This window comes from Oncorhynchus kisutch, linkage group LG9, assembly GCF_002021735.2.
Source record: "Oncorhynchus kisutch isolate 150728-3 linkage group LG9, Okis_V2, whole genome shotgun sequence".
NCBI lineage: Eukaryota > Metazoa > Chordata > Actinopteri > Salmoniformes > Salmonidae > Oncorhynchus > Oncorhynchus kisutch.
In genome coordinates, this window is record NC_034182.2 from 25,954,103 (window position 1) to 25,969,727 (window position 15,625).

General features: G+C 46.4%; 1 protein-coding gene across 1 annotated transcript in view; it reads right to left on the reverse strand.

The window, feature by feature from the left end:
- Window positions 1-15,625, reverse strand: part of efnb3b (ephrin-B3b) — a 90,780-nt gene that overhangs the window by 59,378 nt on the left and 15,777 nt on the right.

Sequence of the window (15,625 nt, forward strand, 5' to 3'; positions counted from 1 at the left end):
AGAGAGAGAGAGAGAGAGAGAGAGAGAGGAGCCGTGAGATGGACAAAGGTTGAAAGTGAGAGTGGTGAGGAGAAAGGGAGAATGCGGGAGAGGCAGGGTTGAGGGGAGGAGAGGAGAGGGCTATCGGGGGTCGACTGAGGGCATGAAATGGTCTTTTGTCATCCTTCTTCATCCTCCTTCAACTGAGAGGAAGACAAAGAGAGAGAGAGTGGCAAAGAAATGCATTTTCCAACACCTCTTTCAGATGACAATGGCTACTTATCTCGCCATCAGTTGGTTCACTGGACGAGAGAGAGGGAGAGAGAGCAGAGAGAGAGAGGGAGAGGAGAGAGAGAGAGAGTGTAAAGAAATAACGAATCGGAGAGTTCAGAACAGACTCGCTCCTCTCTCTCTCTCCATGATGAGGTCACCCTCTCTCTTCTATCTCCTCTTTGTGTTTAGGAAATAGACCTAAACAGCCATGATGCTTGGGCTAGGGTCCCTCCGTAAAGGTCAGGGGTTAGAGGTCAGGGGTCAGGGTTGAGTGCTGACAGTGTGTCCTGTCAGACAAAGAGCGTTAACGTCACTCTAACACCTTCATTCACTGACACACACACACACACACCACTCCAGACCCCGAACAAACCACTCTCTCCACTTCTCCCTGTGATATTGTGAAGTCCAAACACAACAACCGTGTGACCCGTGTGCTGCTTCCAGCTCTGCAAACTGAAGCTGTGTTCTGTTATGAAGCGCCGCTCGTCATTAGTTCCCTGCCATCTACACAGCATGCCCGTTAGTGACCGCATCAATTAACACATCAACTCAGTCCTAACTTACAGAGCCATGCTAGTCCTCTCCACCCCGTCACACACACACACACACACACCTGACGTTCGTGTGTCTCGTCGTGAACTTTTCCTTTGGAACGCTTACAATAAATAGCGTGCGTCTTGTAGAACTTTTTGTAGCGCATTTTCCTCAGCCGATAGCCTCCAGTGGCAGAACGGCGAGGGAGAAGATTGTTCAAACGCAGACGTGGATTATTATTGCTTCAAAGCACGAAGCCTCTGAATAATTCAGACTATCCAATGGCAGAAAATTACTCAACACACACACACACACACACACACGTGGATGCTTCCAAGGCAACAGTAGATATTTAGTCATCCCACACGCTCGCCTCAACAATCTGCCACTGGTGCATCACTAAATACCACCCTCACTCCTCATTCATCCGGACAGCCTGCTCGCCACGTAATGACGTCCCCGCACTGCAACCAGGGCAGTAATCTCAGTCACTTGTCGGTCTATTATTACGTATTCTGTCTTTTCCTCTGCCGCCCCCTTTTTCCCTCCCTCTGAATTCATTCTTTCTTTCTCTCGCTTACTTTTTGGTCTCGTCTCCTTCTCTCACTCTCTCTCTCAGGAAAAAGCCTGAATGACCACCCTTATTCCAAAAACCTGAGCTGAGAGAGAGAGAGAGAGAGAGAGAGAGGAGAGAGAGAGAGAGAGAGAGAGAGGTGTTCTGACGTTAACGAGATGACTTGTTAGGAAAAGAGGGACGGCGCGACAGGGAGGGAGGGAGGTGGAGAATGAAGTGGCTGTAATTGGTCGGTTTTTTGAAAGGGGGAAAGACAGAAAAGACAGAATTAGGTTTCTATCTGTGATGTGTGTGTGTGTGTGTGTGTGTGTGTGTGGTGTGTGTGGCCAGAGTTCCATGTTGGATTTCTAAGGGTTCTACTGGTCACTCTCACCTGTCAATCTACAGGGCTAGAGGGACAGGAGAGACCCACTGTCACCCTGCAGACACGCACACAAAGTCACACCACGTCTGAGAACAAAGACCTCTCAGTACATGATGGTGTTTGGCAATACATTGTCGTTTCTCAGTATGCACATTTCTGTGTGTGTGTGTGTGTGTGTGTGTGTAATCCCTCTCTGTGGGACTCTCTCCGTCTTCTCTTTGAACCAGAAGATATTCAGCCAACAACAAACATACAGCTGAAACACACACAGACACACACACACACACACACACGAGACATGGGTTGGTGTGAGCTGGGCAGGTTGATTATAGTCTAGGTCTAGAGGACTGTTCAGGGATTAGGAAGAATGCCCATGGAGAGGTAGATGAGAGGGGGGGGGGGGCTGCACAAAGACACACAGCCGGCGAAGTGACGTGGCAGCGGCACTATGAAATGGTTAACGACGTGGTTTTCCCACAAGATGGATAATCTCTCCCTTTCTCTCCCCTCTCCATTGTGACATTGTGTCCTCGGACTATGGAACAGCGGTGTAGCGGATTGAATGGGATTCTTCCCTTCTTTCTGGAAAAAAAAATGTATATGATAAAACTCCCAATTCCTTTTCAGTCCTCCTTATCCCCTCTATCTCCCTCCATTTTCCTCATCCTTTATCGTTCCCTCGTTCATGGTGGATAAGAAGTGTTGGGGGCCAAGCTACAGAGAAGCGTTGAGTTGACCAAACTGAGTAATATCCCACTGGACACACACTGGTCGAATCAGTCTGTGCCCAGTTGGATCAGTTTGTATGGCCCTGAAGGACTTGGGAGAGGGAGTGAGAAAAAAATTGAGTGTACGGAGAGGTGTATGGAGAGGGAGTGAGAAAAAAGAAAGAGCATGTGTAAGAGAGGTGTATATAGAGAGGTGTGTATAGAGAGAGGTGTATAGAGAGGTGTATAGAGAGAGGTGTATAGAGAGCTGTATAGAGAGAGGTGTATAGAGAGAGGTGTATAGAGAGAGGTGTATAGAGAGGTGCATATAGAGAGGTGCATATAGAGAGGTGTACATAGAGAGGTGCATATAGAGAGGTAAATAGAGAGAGATGTTTATAGAGAGGTATATAGAGAGAGGTGTATAGAGAGAGGTGTATAGAGAGAGAGGTGTATAGAGAGAGGTGTATATAGAGAGGTGTATATAGAGAGGTGCATATAGAGAGGTGCATATAGAGAGGTGAATAGAGAGAGGTGAATAGAGAGAGGTGTTTAGAGAGAGGTGTATAGAGAGGTATATAGAGAGGTATATAGAGAGAGGTGTATAGAGAGAGGTGTATAGAGATATAGAGAGGGAGTGAGAGATATTTGTAAGAAAGGGGAGTATATGAGAGAGCTGTGTATAGATAGAGGTGTGAGATGGAGGGATGGAGGGAATGCTGTGGGGAAAGTTGACAATGACAATTACAGTTACTGGAACCAGACAGCAAGGCTATAATGAGAAAAAGACACTCCACCTTTCTCTTTCTCTCCCTCTCCCTCTCCACTTTCCCTGTCTCCCCCTCCCTCTCCACCTTTCTCTCCCAACTCTCTCCACCTTTCTCTTTCTCTCTCTACTTTCCAACCCCCCCCTTCTCTCCATCTCTCCCCCTCTTTCTCTCCCAACTCTCTCCACCTTTCTCTTCTCTCTCTACTTTCCAACCCCCCTTCTCTCCATCTCTCGCCTACTCCTTTCCAGTCACTCCTGCTCTCCCTCATCTGCCCATGAATGTGTTTAATCAGTACATCAATCTTGGAGCAGACGGGAGAAGAATCCGAATAAATCCAATATGCAATATACAAGATAATTCATTTGGTAAAAACCTAGTGTGGGCGTTGACAAGATACTTGTCAAGCGCGTTCAATCACCCCCCCCCCCCCCCCCCCCCCCCTCCATCCATTAAACAGTCAGATTGTTCCGGTCGGTGTTCCCAGACTGCCAGTCAGATGAGATTAACTCTGTAGACTACTCCCAGGGATTGGAGCAGATTACAGTTAGCCACCGGGAGAAGAAGAAACGACCCACCCAGACACGGCCACACGCGGACGTGCACATACACACATTCACATTTGGGTAATATAGCATGTGCACGCACGCACTAGCACACACACAGACATGAACATTCCACATGAATGACGGACAGGGGGAGGAGGCAGGAGAAGTGGGGCACCAGTTAGGAGAGGTGGGGCACCAGTTAGGGGAGGTGGGGCACCAGTTAGGGGAGGTGGGGCACCAGTTAGGGGAGGTGGGGCACCAGTTAGGGAGGTGGGGCACCAGTTAGGAGAGGTGGGGCACCAGTTAGGAGAGGTGGGGCACCAGTTAGGAGAGGTGGGGGCACCAGTTAGGGGAGGTGGGGCACCAGTTAGGGGAGGTGGGGCACCAGTTAGGGGAGGTGGGGCACCAGTTAGGGGAGGTGGGGCACCAGTTAGGGGAGGTGGGGCACCAGTTAGGGGAGGTGGGGCACCAGTTAGGGGAGGTGGGGCACCAGTTAGGGGAGGTGGGGCACCAGTTAGGGGAGGTGGGGCACCAGTTAGGGGAGGTGGGGCACCAGTTAGGGGAGGTGGGGCACCAGTTAGGGAGGTGGGGCACCAGTTAGGGGAGGTGGGGCACCAGTTAGGGGAGGTGAGGCACCAGTTAGGGGAGGTGGGGCACCAGTTAGGGGAGGTGGGGCACCAGTTAGGGGAGGTGGGGCACCAGTTAGGAGAGGTGGGGCACCAGTTAGGGGAGGTGGGGCACCAGTTAGGGGAGGTGGGGCACCAGTTAGGGGAGGTGGGGCACCAGTTAGGGGAGGTGGGGCACCAGTTAGGGGAGGTGGGGCACCAGTTAGGGGAGGTGGGGCACCAGTTAGGGGAGGTGGGGCACCAGTTAGGGGAGGTGGGGCACCAGTTAGGGGAGGTGGGGCACCAGTTAGGGGAGGTGGGGCACCAGTTAGGGGAGGTGGGGCACCAGTTAGGGGAGGTGGGGCACCAGTTAGGGGAGGTGGGGCACCAGTTAGGGGAGGTGGGGCACCAGTTAGGGGAGGTGGGGCACCAGTTAGGAGAGGTGGGGCACCAGTTAGGAGAGGTGGGGCACCAGTTAGGGGAAGTGGGGCACCAGTTAGGGGAGGTGGGGCACCAGTTAGGAGAGGTGGGGCACCAGTTAGGGGAGGTGGGGCACCAGTTAGGGGAGGTGGGGCACCAGTTAGGAGAGGTGGGGCGTGGTTACAGAGTGCACTGACAGAAGAGGGAGATGACTGGTCAGAGGAAAGGAGGGATAGGCAGAAGGGTAGATGAAGATAGGGTCCTCTTAATTGAGAAGGATGGAAAAGGAGGGCCGGGGTTAGAAGCTCATGTCTGTAGGTGTCACTGTATGAATCAGTCCAACAACAGTCTGTTTATTCGCTAAACACACTGAGCCAATTAAGAGGATGGCATGATCGATCAGTGTCCTGTCTATCACATCTTTTTAAAGGATTTTAATAAACATGTAGCTGTGGGTATGTGTGTTAATCTGTGTGTGTGTGTGTGTGTGTGTGTGTGTGTGTGTTACTATCCTCGTGGGGACTGGAAATCCACAAAAGTCTCCACAAGGATAGTAAAACAAGGAACATTTCCCAGGTCCCCATGAGGACAAAAGCTATTTTAGGTTTAGGGGTTAGAATTATGGTTAGGTTAAGGGTTAGGAGTTAAGGAAACAGGATTTTGAATGGAAATCAATTGTAGGTCCCCACAGGGACAGTAAAACATATGCATGTATGTATGTATGTATGTATGTATGTATGTATGTATGTATGTATGTATGTATGTATGTATGTATGTATGTATGTATGTATGCATGTATATCTCTGGATGCTACAGGGACAAGTCTTGGCTGCTCTCTCTCAGTGTGACAATGTCTGACACCTGTCACTGGCGCCATGGCACCGCTCACTGGGGGATGGGATGAGCCAAACACACACACACACACACACACTATAACTCTCCTCCAGGAAGCAGAGATCACACAGGTGGGACGGAGAGATAGAGAGAGAGCAGGGTTTAGAGACACGAAAGAGGAAACAGGACTTACAGAGGGCTAAAAAGGAAGGAAGAGGTATGGGGGCCGGGGGGGGGGGGGGGGGGGGGGGGGGGGGGGTACAACTGAGCTTTCCGGAGACTGAGGAGCAAAAGACAAGAAAGGACAAATATAAGAAAAGTCTGAACTTTGATGGAGAACGGAGAGAAGGTGGAAAGAAGATGGAGAGAATGTAGGAAAGTAAAGAGAGGGAGAAGGAAGAGTTAAGTGGGTAAAGAATCAGAGCTAGAGAAACATATGAGAGAAGAGACGGAGATATAAAGTGTGGATGAGAGAGAAACAAACAACTAGAGAAAGGAACGAGAGGAAAGAGAGATATGGAGAGAGAGAAAGAGAGAGATAGAGAGAAAGAGGGAATAGAGAGATATGGAGAGAGAGAAAAGAGAGAGATATATAGACAAAGAGGGAATAGAGAGATATGGAGAGAGAGAAAAGAGAGAGATATATAGAGAAAGAGGGAATAGAGAGATATGGAGAGAGAGAGAAAAGAGAGAGATATAGAGAAAGAGGGAATAGAGAGAGAGAGAGAAAGAGGAAAGAGAGAGATATGGAGAGAGAGAAAAGAGAGATATATAGAGAAAGAGGGAATAGAGAGATATGGAGAGAGAGAAAAGAGAGAGATATAGAAAAGAGGGAATAGAGAGATAGAGAGAAGAGGAAAGAGAGAGAAATGGAGAGAGAGAAAAGAGAGAGATATAGAGAAAGAGGGAATAGAGAGATATGGAGAGAGAGAAAAGAGAGAGATATATAGACAAAGAGGGAATAGAGAGATATGGAGAGAGAGACAAGAGAGAGAAATGGAGAGAGAGAAAAGAGAGAGATATATAGAGAAAGAGGGAAGAGAGATATGGAGAGAGAGAAAAGAGGAGATAGAGAAAGAGGGAATAGAGAGATATGGAGAGAGAGAAAAGAGAGAGATATATAGAGAAAGAGGGAATAGAGAGATATGGAGAGAGAGAAAGAGAGATATAGAGAAAGAGGGAATAGAGAGATAGAGAGAGAAAGAGAGATATAGAGAAAGAGGGAATAGAGAGATAGAGAGAGAGGAAAGAGAGAGATATGGAGAGAGAGAAAAGAGAGAGATATATAGAGAAAGAGGGAATAGAGAGATATGGAGAGAGAGAAAAGAGAGAGATATATAGACAAAGAGGGAATAGAGAGATATGGAGAGAGAGAAAAGAGAGATATAGAGAAAGAGGGAATAGAGAGATATGGAGAGAGAGAAAAGAGAGAGATATATAGAGAAAGAGGGAATAGAGAGATATGGAGAGAGAGAAAAGAGAGAGATATATAGAGAAAGAGGGAATAGAGAGATATGGAGAGAGAGAAAGAGAGATATAGAGAAAGAGGGAATAGAGAGATGGAGAGAGAAAGAGGAAAGAGAGAGATATGGAGAGAGAGAAAAGAGAGAGATAGAGAAAGAGGGAATAGGGAGATAGAGAGAGAAAGAGGAAAGAGAGAGATGAAAGAAAGAGAGGAAAGACAGGGAAGAGAGGAACGAGAGATGGAGAGAGAGTGAGGAGAGCGAGAGAGAGAGAGGAACTTAGAAGTTGAAGAGAAAAAAAGGAAAGAGAGGAGGTCAGACTAGGTCAAGTGATACAGGCTATTTTCTGCTTTCTAAACTCTCTTCCACACTCCAGAGAAAATGTTCTTTGTCTTGTTGTTCTTGTTTTGCTAATCATGCTGAATATGCCATGGTTAAATCTGGGCAGAAAGCAGGGAGGCAAGGACGCATGACAGTAGTATTTCATTAGGATCCCCATTTTCCCCTTCTGATGGGAGAGATTTTAACTAAAGAAAGAACACAGCACTCAGACTGTGAAAAATAAAAAAATAAACAATTGTTTGTACCGTGACCCTGCTTTGTCAGTACCGTGACCCTGCTTTGTCAGTACCGTGACCCTGCTTTGTCAGTACCGTGACCCTGCAGTGTCAACTGTAAATGCACTGGACTCTGACCCATGAATGACGAGTGATTGAATTGTGAGGGATTTCATGTGAATATAAACGAAAGATTTGTATCAACGAGATAAAGTTGGAATCCAATTGAATTACTGCACATATTTACAGTACTGCAGTTGTCAGTGCCTTTATCAGGGAGTTACATCTAGTTCAGATCAAATTAGATTACATTTAGAATTCTGAGTCACAGAGTACGAGAGTCAAGATAAGCACACAACTCTAGATCTCTGAACCCATGTGCACTGTTGGGCTGTGTACACGCACGGACGCACAAACCAGCACCGACATTACAGACCACACATCTAGAGGGGTTTCAGTTTACAATCAATAACTGTAAGATCCATATACATGCATCACACACACAATCCCACACGCACAGTAGCACACACATCCATCAAGTGAACGTTCACAAAAAGCTCCAGAGATGGAGAGGCGGTGGGGGGGGCTGCACGGTTGAAGAAGTACAGGAGGGGGGGGGGTCTTTTGTCCTCCTTCGCCCCTCCGACGAGCATTCTTCTGGCCCTCTTTCTTTGCAGAGAAGAAGGGAACGAACGAAAGAGAAAAAAAAGAAACCACTCCATCTGTTTTTTTTCTTCTCTCCCACACGCCCTTGCACTACAGCTGGGCTCCATTGGAGGGAGAGGGAGGGAGGGGTAGAGAGGGAGCAAAAGACAGTGTGAGGTGGGGTATAGAGAGAGAGAGAGAGAGAGAGAGAGAGAGAGAGAGAATGAGCAGAGAAGGGGAGGAAAGAGAGGAGAAGGGGGGGGGGGGGGGGGGGGGGGCGGTATGAGTGTGGATGTTGTGTGTGTGTGTATGTGTGTATGTGTGGCTTCCCATAGCCCGAGAGGAAGGACAGGTTATGGTCTCTCTCATTCACAGGAAGTCCTAAATTGCTTTTGACACCATTTTGATAGGCAATCATGACTATTCATCCTACCTTTTGACATTTGAATTGTTTACCAGACGGTGGGGGAAAAGAGAGAGAGATTGGCACAAAACCAGTTAACACTAGAAGTGCCTGGCCTTTCGGCCTAGAAGTACCCGTCAGACAGCGTTGCCGGGCATCCCCTTTAGCAAGCGCATCGGATGCATATCAACCCGCATTGTGCGGCAAACATAAGCTTGATAAATAGTGCATAAACTACTATAAAGGATTCATTGCATTAAGGTAATATTTGTGGAAATATATCGTCCTAGAATAAACGTAAGCCTAATAGCCTAAAATAGCCTTTCGTTTCCCTTACAGTAAAAACAAGACAGTCAAATCCATTTGATCAACTTGATTTGTTGATCCGATTAATAATAGTTATAGTAATTAATAAAGTCCAGTTGCAGCTTCTTTTGACAAAGTACAAACTAAAAAGATAATATATCCAGCCAGGTACACATGTGGAATTATTTTCTATATTCCTTAACAAAAGCACCAGCGCATGAACAATTGTAAAGGAGGAATCGCATAAATAAATATTTGTGGAAATATATTCATGACAAGATAGAAAAACAGCAATTTGTTGATTGTATCGGACACTGTATTGTGGCCTTATACGCGTGCCTTTACGCATTTATCAATATCGTCTTCTCTTTGCTTGTGGTCCACAGTCCGCACACAGCTTCGGGGGCTTTGTGTGAGTAAGCCCCACAAACAAATCGGTTGCGCTGCACATAGTTTTCATGGACCTTGTTTCGTGTGCACCTGCCACAGGTGTGGCATACCCTTGTCTATAGGCTAACTCTTATTGTGTGTGAAATTCGTAGTAGTTTCAACGGGCCGGCTGTGCAGGCTTACTGGCATCGCTCATTAAGTTGGATAGAGACAAATATATATTTTGCATTATTCTAAAGGACTACTGCAACATGTAACATGTTTTCCTTTCCCTTACAACACATTTGATTTAGTAATAGAGTTGAAGTAAACAAAACAGTCCCATAACAGCTCATTTCTACCAAGTAAAATGTAAGAGAGAATGGTATCAACCCCCAAGGCCCGCGGTCAAATGATTTGCTACTGAAAATAGCCATAACACAAACTCATCATCACACTGTTGTCTTTCTAAATTAAATCAACCTCTTCACCCTCCTTATCATTCCGTTAGGCCTAATTTAAATTCAATTGTGAAGTAAGGTGCACAATTATCACCCATTCATTAACTTGTCATTCATTCAGTGAGGAGCGAGAGGCATTAGCGCCTGGCTGGGTACCAACGTCCTGCAGCACATTGTCTTGGCGCATTGTCTTGGCGGGTTACATTGGGAATACTCTTCTGTTTGTGATTGCTTCTGACAAATGAGCAGTGTAAAATACTAACATTTGGGGAAAAAAATCATGGAAGGAGCAGGGTGTAGCATTTTTTGGGAAGCAGATTTTTTTTAATTGACAAAATCAAACGTCAGTGGCCGTTGGCGGTTCTAGTGTTAAAGCACCAACAAAGCGCAAGAGGGAAAGAGAGAGAAGACAAAGAGAGACAAGCAAAAAGAACGGAGCGGTTTTAAACGTATAAACTGTGCCTGATTCCAACTCTGCGTAACGTGATAGAGGGGAGGATATGGAAGGATGGACAGTGACACTGGCCCGGTGTGGTGGAGGAAGGGAAGAGAGAGAAAGAAGGAGAGGGGGGGGGGGGTAAGAATGTGTGTGTTAGTGAGACAAAGTATGTAAGCAAGCGTGTGTTTGAGACCTTTCAGTAAGGCACCGGGAGGGGAGCTCTTTTGTTCATGGGGAGGATAGAGGGAAGAAAGGAGAGAGGGAGAGGTAGAAAAAGTAATGAGCGATATGCTACTGAAGGAGAGGGAGTGCGCCTCGAAGGAAATGTAACTCCTCCAGTTGGTCTTCGGGCCAGCACTGGGAGCAATAAGAAAGCGTGTGTGTGTGTCTGCACGTTAATACTTACCACAAGACAGGCGAACAAAGAGAATGATTGGGGAAAATGGCAAAAAAAAATGAAACCTGCACGTTCCATACCTCAAGGCATGAATACTAAGATGTGGATGTGTGTGTGCGTGCCTGCGTGCGTGCATCAGAGTGTGTCTGCATGTGTGTGTGTGTGTGTGCGTGTGTGTGCGCACGCAGCCAGAGTATCAGATTTAATCCTGTTGTTGGCGTGACCTTTATACAAGACAGATCTTGTTATGGAGTTGTTGTGGACAACAAAAAACGTGTTCACTGTCTGTGTTTCTCTCCCATTCGGACGTGGTACACAGGAACCTTACATCCTGGTTACTGGAGGTACAATGCGGAGTCAAGAACCATTTACAATTTTGTCATGTAGCAGACGTTCCAGAGCGACTTACAGTAGTGAGTACGTCATTTTTTTAAACTCCCGCCTGCACTGGTACCAAGTGGGAATCAAACCCACAACCCTGCCATTGCAAGTGCCATGACCTACCAACTGAGCCACACAGGACCACTGTCCTTTGGTCATTCCATCCCCCTTTCACTCCTAACCTCTCTAGGGCTGCAACTATCCATTATCTTCTTAGCCGACTAACAGGTCTCAGCTAACAACAGCAGCACGTGCATGGGTTTCTTCTTTTAGCCTCGTTCCCTACAATAACTTGTATCCAGGGTCGTATTCATTAGTGCACACCGAATCAAAACATTTGCAATGGGAAACAAAAACAAGAGTTACTTATTGGACAGGTAGTCCCTCCCTGTTTCAGTCCAATTGGTGTCTAATGAACACAACCCTAAACGAGAGCTGAGTGGAGCTTGTGTAGTCTGAGCTTTGAGAAATAGGCTAGCTATAAACTAGACAAGCTCATGGTTTCCCTTCAGCCTGCTTTAAAAAAGGTGGGATAACGAACCTGCCAGATGGACGGACAGGAACTAAATCCATACAGGCTGTTCCTACGCCTGCCAGTTGGCTCTAGCAACATACACACCGAGTACAATGAAGTTGTATTAAGTATGCATGAAGTATCAGAGAATAAGTCACGTGAAGGTTATGAAGAAGTGGTTAAGTGGTCGTTTGAAGGATGAAAAGTAATGTCATAGTAATATTACTGCGTTAAAAACAAAATAAAGAAGAAGAGTGGGATAAAAAGGTGAAATTAAATAAGAAGTAGGAAGAAGAAGAAGGTTGGAGTACTGTGGCAATGTAGTATCATAGCATCTTCCTATACTCTACGTGTCATAGCCAACTCCTCTATCGGTGTCATGGGTGGGAGTAAAAGAGGAATGCTGGGAGGGGAGCCTAATTATAGGAGTCTGGGTAGTATCAGGGTTGATTGGGGTTATTAAGAGGGTAATAAAAGACAGGGGGTTAGCATAGACCATTTCTGCTGCTGAGGAATGTGTCTGCAGCAGTGTTAATGGCTCACAGGAAGAAGCTCTCAGGGTGATGATCTACTGGCCATCACTCACTATCTGGGTCACGTCACATCAGACCACAGCCCTGTCACGACTCTACTTTCTATCTCCTCTGCTCCTACTTTCTCTCATCCCTCCCTCCTCTCATTCACCCCCAAGTGCCTCCCTCGCCGGTCTTTGTTCCTCCCTCCCTTTCGCTTGTTCTTCCTCTCTTCCTCCCTCCCTTTCTTTCTCTCTCTTCCTTCCTTCCTCCCGCCCTCGCTCTCCTTCCCCCACTCTCTGTCAGCGTCAGACCTCCAGTCAGCGCATCTCTCTCTCCCTCCCTCCCTCCCTCCCTCCCTCAAAGAGTCAGCCAGGACTATGACATTTACTGTGTTTCTGTGACACGATTCTGCTGGCTCGGTCAGGATAAACATTCCCATCCCTCTCTCTGAGACACACACCTGTTTGTTTTACTATCCTTGTGGGGATGAAACAATTGATTCCCATTCAAAATCCTATTTTCCCTAACCTAATCCTGAACCCCAAACACTACCTCTTAAACCTAATTCCAATTCTAATTCTAACCCTAAACCTAACCCCTGAAGCTAAAAAAGCCTCGTCTCCCCCACTCGTCTGAATTTTCCTCGCTTTACTATCCTTGTGAGGACTTCAGGATTCCCACAAGGCAGTGGAGGCTGCTGAGGGGAGGACGGCTCACAATAATGGCTGGAACAGAGCAACTGGAATGACATCAAACACATGGAGGTAAGGGGAGGAGGTAGGAGGATTGTCCTGTGTGGTCGATCCCAGCCGCGGGGAGACATTTCAGTAGCTTAAGAGACAACCGGGGGGGGGGGGGGGGGGGGGGGGGGAGGGGTGGTCGACCGGATGGGCCATGCGCTGAGAGCTGATCCTAGATCAGAGGAGACCTGGGGGATTTGGGGGCGCCACCCCCCTCTCCCCTCTCCTCACCCTCAACCTCCCCCCTCCCTCCCTCCCTCCCCAGGCCAATGCTGATTAGCTCTGTTTAACCAGTGGATCAGGAGGATGAGGACCACAAATCTCAGTGGGCTGTTTGTGGGCCCTATAGCTTTAGAGAGGCCACTCTGACAGCCTGTTCCTAACATCTGGTGTTACAGGTGAGGCTCTTCTCATATTGTGACATTTGCTCAGTTTAAATACCCCGGGACTGAAACATATACAACTGGTGGGCCTAAAGGACTCGAACAAGATCCGACTTCCTTTCATTCCTCAAACCTCATGTGGTTTCTGTGTGTCTGGGCTTCTGACATGCTGTCTGAGGATGGAGTGTGTTGGACTTTACACACAACACAGTGACGATATTCTATGAAGCCCACACATGCAGCATAGTGGTAGGTAGGGCAGGTCACCTCTTCTGAAGATTCTGTGTAATTTACAGTGTGTGTGTGTGTGTGTGCGCGCGCAAGAGAGATCATGTCCGTGTGTGTCTGTCTATGCATGCATAGGTGAGTGTGTGTGCATCCGTGTGTGGCCGTATGCTTGACCTCATACCCCTGGGAACAGAGACAGAAAACAACTCCCACCACTGCCCTCACTGCTAGGCTTGGCCAGTATACCGTATATACTGTATACCGGGGTATTTGGAAAAAGCCACGGGATGGTTTTTCCAGCACCGTCAATACCGTTGAAACCATTTCTTTGTTTGTTAATAAGAAGTTTGTTAATACATTTGAATATTTGTAGCTACTTGAAGTAAACACCCACAGTCAACTTGTGCAATACGTTAGGAGATAAAGAACATTGCGTTCTTCATTTCACCTGTCACGTTATTATAAAGCTTACGGTATTCCCCAGTAACGTGGTGTTTGTTTACAAGCACACAACTACGAGATACTAATATCTGTTTTGTGTATGTGGCAAACTGCAGAGATGGGACCAAGTCACAATTTTGCAAGTTCTAAACAAGTCTCAAGTCTTAGCCTTCGAGTCTCGAGACTAGTCCCAAGTAAGAATGGGCAAGTCTCAAGTAAAGTCCTAAGTTCCACAGCTCAGGTCAGGTCAGGTCAAGTCAAGTCCCTCATTTGGGGTTTTGAGTTCTCAAGTCAATGGTTAAGTGTTTTATGCCAATTTCATTGCAATGCATCAGTGATTTTGGAGCCATAAGTTTTACAAACTGAATCCCTGTTTTCCCCCACTACCACATAGTCTTTGAAACCGAATGTCAGGATTTTTGGGACCGATGATGATGCAGAGGTGACACCCCAGGTCCCAGCGTAATGGGGCAAATTGTTTTCCCTGGGGCCCGGAGCTTTTCCTAATCTGGTAACCTAACCAGGTATAAATCAGGACCCTATAGGGCGTGACAGTTATTATTTAGTTGAAAAATAGTTTTATATGGGCAATGATGGGAGTGAGACCAGATTTACATGAGTCATTTAGCAGACGCTGTTATCCTGATTGTCTTAAAGGAGCAATTAGGGTTGAGTGTCTTGCTCAAGGGCACACTGACAGATTTTTCACCTATTCGGCTCAGGGATTCAAACCATCAACCTTTCGGTTACTGTCCACTGTCGGTTACTAGGCTACCTGCCACCAAGGTATTATTTTTTTAATTTTTTTTACCTTTATTTAACCAGGCAAGTCAGTTAAGAACAAATTCTTATTTTCAATGACGGCCTAGGAACAGTGGGTTAACTGTTCAGGGGCAGAACGACAGATTTGTACCATGTCAACTCGGGGATTTGAACTTGCAACCTTCCGGTTACTAGTCCAACACTAACCACTAGGCTACGCTGCCGCCCCAGTGTATACACATACATATACACATATATATACACACATATAAATACACACAAATACACTACCATTCAAAAGTTTTGGGTCACTTAGAAATGTCCTTGTTTTTGAAAGAAAAGCACATTTTCTGTCCATTAAAATAACATCAATACAGTGTATTGACACATGTCTACACTGAAATACAGTGTATTGTACTGAAATACAGTGCATTGTACTGAAATACAGTGCATTGTACTGAAATACAGTGCATTGTACTGAAATACAGTGCATTGTCCTGAAATACAGTGCATTGTCCTGAAATACAGTGTAGACATTGCTAATGTTGTAAATTACTACTGTAGCTGGAAACAGCAGATTTTTTAAAATGGAAAATCTACATAGGCGTACAGAGGCCCATTATCAGCAACCATCACTCCTGTGTTCCAATGGCACATTGTGTTAGCTAATCCAAGTGTATCATTTTATAAGGCTAATTGATCATTAGAAAACCGTTTTGCAATTATGTTAGCACAGCTGAAAATCGTTGTCCTGATTAAAGAAGCAATAAAACTGGCCTTCTTTAGACTAGATGAGTACCTGGAGCATCAGCATTCGTGGGTTCGATTACAGGCTCAAAATGGCCAGAAACAAAGAACTTTCTTCTGAAACTTGTCAGTCTATTTTTGTTGCGAGAAATTGCCAAGAAATTGAAGATCTCATACAAAGCTGTGTACTACTCCCTTCACAGAACAGTGCAAACTGGCTCTAACCAGAATAGAAAGAGGAGCGGGAGACTCCAGTGCACAACTGA